At 39.5% G+C, this 3,880-nt stretch overlaps 1 long non-coding RNA gene across 1 annotated transcript; it reads left to right on the top strand.

The window, feature by feature from the left end:
- Positions 1–2,016: 2,016 nt before the first annotated feature.
- LOC108710894 lies at positions 2,017–3,322 on the top strand. Its single transcript, XR_001934819.2, has 2 exons — positions 2,017–2,077; positions 2,569–3,322. It is a non-coding gene; the product is annotated as an uncharacterized LOC108710894 (long non-coding RNA).
- Positions 3,323–3,880: the final 558 nt, after the last annotated feature.

The following is a 3,880-nucleotide window of genomic DNA, read 5'->3' as shown; positions in this document are numbered from 1 at the left end:
ACATGTGTTAGGTAAGTATCGTATTTTCCTTTTTAGAAACCCATAGCTGTTAGTGCTCCATCTCCCCCTGGGCACCTGATCAAGTATTGTATACTTGTAAGAAATTTTAAATCAATGACAAGTCTATGAAGAACTGTAAACTTACAAAACAAAACTTTTAGACTATTGAACTTTATCAACATGGGGTAAATTAAGCCTGTTACAATGGCTATTCTGTGATAGGTATAACCAGTATGCCTGTCAAAACCCATGGGGGTGGTATACCTTCTGACTAAGGCCTAAATGGGCCATAAGTTTGTACCGGGACGTTTTGCAAAAAAATATTTAAACTAGTTGCATACTTTCTGCAACTTGTACATGTATTTCTCAGTGGACGTGTGGATCTTAGTCTAATGTTACATCATCAATAATATTCCTAGAAGATCCATCTGTGTTGGGCCAAATAACCATCAGCTAATATACATTAGATCAAAAACGGTCAAACATATTAAATAGTCTCATTAATAATTACCAGCCCGATATTAGTGGTGATAGTTATGAAAATAATGATCCTTTTGTGGGAAAAGAGTTTCAAATAAAGTTCTGAAAACAGTCACTCATCTCTTCCTTTTCTTTTCTCTGGTGTCATCTTATTTTTCTTCTTCTTGCTTTAAGGCAGTGATCCCCAACCAGTAGCTCATGAGCAACATGTTGCTCTCCAACCCCTTAGATGTTGCTCTCAGTGGCCTCAAAGCAGGTGATTATTTTTGAATTCCAGGCTTGAAGGCAAATTTTGGTTGTATAAAAAACAGGTGGACTGCCAAACAGAGCCTGGATGTAGATTGACAATCCACATAGGGGCTACCAAATGGCCAATCACAGCACTTATTTGGCACTCCAAGAACATTTTTCAAGTCTGTGTTGCTCCCCAACTCCTTTTTCTTCTGAATGTTGCTCACAAGTTCATAAGGTTGGGGATCCCTGCTTTAAGGCAATTCAACTTCGGTCCAATCCTCTCACTGTGGCAGTTCCGGAATTTTAGGAGCCAAGATAAGTTTAATCCATTCTGACAAGTTCGGTTCTTTAATTCCACAAGATTGGCAAAATTGTGGAATATCCGCAGGACTAAATAATGTTACTGTTGTCCCATCTCTTGTTACTTGTAAGCCATAAGGGTAAGGGACCACCTGTAGAGCAGTCCATTATTTTTCAAATTAGCAACCAGTGGCTGAATCAGTCTGCGTTGCTGTAGGGTGTGCCATGAGAGATCCTGTAGGATGATAATATCAGCATCCATAAAAGTTATAGTCTTTGATTTCCTCGCTTTGGCCAAAATCTCTTCTTTTACACCAAACACAGCATATAATGTCTCTTGGTTTATCTTTTGCGGCTCCTCATGATTTAAGAGCTCTGTGTGCTCTTTCAAGAACAATAGTGAAGGTGTCAGGCTTTTCCAATATTTGCCTAAATAACTGCGTCACTTTGGCTTGCAGGTTATCTCGTTCAATTAACTCAGTCATGCCTCTGATTCGGAGGTTATTTCTGAACCCCCTATTATCAATGCTTGACAAAGGGGTCTGACCCCGAAACGTTGCACGTTTGCAGAATAAATATGCAAGGGTATAACCCTGCTGTTACTTGCCTTTGAGTGCCAGTGTTTTCTTGGATACCCCCTATTATCAATGTCATCAAGGCACCTTTGTGTAAGAAATTGCCATCTTGATTTTGTTATTTAATATGAAAGCGGTTGTTCAGGGAACTTACATGAAGCCCTGATTATCATAACAAAGGTTTTCCTGTGACTACTAAGGTCTATGTCTGCTGTGGGGACCATAAAACTGATTTTGTATGCAAGAAAACTTGCTCAACAGGATGTAGGCAAGTTGGGGGTTTATCACAGCATCTTGGCAGTTGGGAAGGTTTCTGTGGGGGGCAGGTGAGAACCCAGGATAAAAGAACACGAGCAGACATGTGAAGGGGCTGGGCAGCTGAGAGGGGGCAGCTAGAGAGCTGGAGAAGCCTGGCACAAGACATGTGAGGAATGAAGACCAGAGGGGAAGGCAGAGATGAAGCCGAACTCTATTCCCCTGCCTTTTTGGTAACAACTATGTAGACTTGTTTAATGTGTAACTGTAAATATTGTAATTTTTGTTTAGTCTAAGTGTAATCATTTATGTAGAACAATCAATTGATTTATTTTACAATACATCACTTTACTATACGCTCATTGGTGTGGATTCATTGTCTGCTTGCTCAAAAGAACCAGAAACCCTAGTAAGTGGGTTGAGGTATATTGATATTGTTATAATATTAATAATGATATAATATATAGAGAAACTTATATTTGTAAAGCCACAAAAGTTTTAGTGTGGTAGTTGTTTGCTGAAATTAAGGCCTCTATTGTATTTTCCACATGCTCATGTCTCTCCTCTGATTCTGAGAGCCGTGTAAGTATAGTTGCAATGTCCACTTTTATACTACCAATTTCTTCCTTATGGGTAGTTTTAAATTGTATAATCATATCTGTTAGGTCTGACTTTGTTGTTATAGATTTTAAGTGAGCCAAAGTTACTTTCTCTGTACTTACAGCTGGCGGAATCGTCTATAAGACTGCATGCTCTGCGATGAGCCTCCCTTTTGGATCCCTGTTGCATGCGTTCGCATTCCGAGGATACTGCTTCAAGTCATTTGATTTATTGTTTTTGATTTCCTCACCACTGTGTTCTTTTGTTTTCCCTTGTTTGTCCATCACAGCCGTCCACTTTGATCATTTCCCTGTAACTGGCCTAGTAGCTCTGCATTCATGCGTCCGTCATGATTGGTAGTTAGCCACGCCCCCCGTTTATCTTCCTATGTAAGGATAATGCCATTCACTAGGGTAAAAAGAAGTCCCCTGTAGCATAAACACAAAGGGGCAACAGGTGAACCTTGGCTCCAATATACTAAAGCAAGCACTTTGACATTAAAATCTTTTTGTCACTGCTCCATGTACACTGCCTTGCATTTTACATGCAGTGGTATTAGGAGCTGTAACTGACAATGGCAGAAATGTGTGCATCACTGCCCTAAGAGTTAAAACCATTGTATTCTATTTAGCATATCTGCTATCTTCTACAGGAACCTTAGTTCTACAGCCCAGTTCAACTAATATAGCTGCCTACCCAACAGCTTTGTAGTAGTTAATCCTGAAGAAAACCCATTGTTTTTACCAGTGCAGGAATCAAGTGCATTTCCTTTCAATACATACAAAACCATTCCTATCCTTCATTTAATTATTGAATGTTTATCTTGCTCTGACATCTAATGACAGATAAGTAATAAATTAGAAATAGTTATGGCTTCATTATTAGTAATCATCATTTTTAAATCATGAACTGCTATAACTATAGCATCTTTTTATGGCACTGCTTTTTAATAAGCTACTGCATAATAGTTGCCCTTCTAATAAAACCTACTTGAGAAGTATTTGAAATTATGTAAATGTGTTCTCCTACCTGCAAGTTATAGACAGATATTCTGCCACATTCAGCAACAATCCACACACACCTTCCGCCATTTGCCTTGTGAGGGAATCACCAATGTAAAGGATATTGAAGGAAAACATCCCCACCGAAAAATGTAGGTCTCTAGAAATATATATTACATAAAACAGCTCATATGTGAAACCCTGCTTCATGTAAATAAACCATCTTCTTAATAATATACATTTTTAGTAGTATGTGCCATTGGGTTATCCTAATTAGAAAATTGCCATTTAAGGGCTAGTCCACACGGGGAGATAGACACGCGTTTGCGGTCGCGGCGACAAAGCACCGCGCCAGTCGCCGCGACCGGCGCAGGCGACAGTTTTGTATGGGCGCCTATGTAAAAACGCCTGTGCTAACCACACGAGGCGATGCGC

Source organism: Xenopus laevis, chromosome 3L (genome assembly GCF_017654675.1).
Source record: "Xenopus laevis strain J_2021 chromosome 3L, Xenopus_laevis_v10.1, whole genome shotgun sequence".
In the NCBI taxonomy this organism is placed as follows: domain Eukaryota; kingdom Metazoa; phylum Chordata; class Amphibia; order Anura; family Pipidae; genus Xenopus; species Xenopus laevis.
Note: the sequence above shows the minus strand (reverse complement) of the source record. Positions and strands in the feature narration are given on the sequence as shown.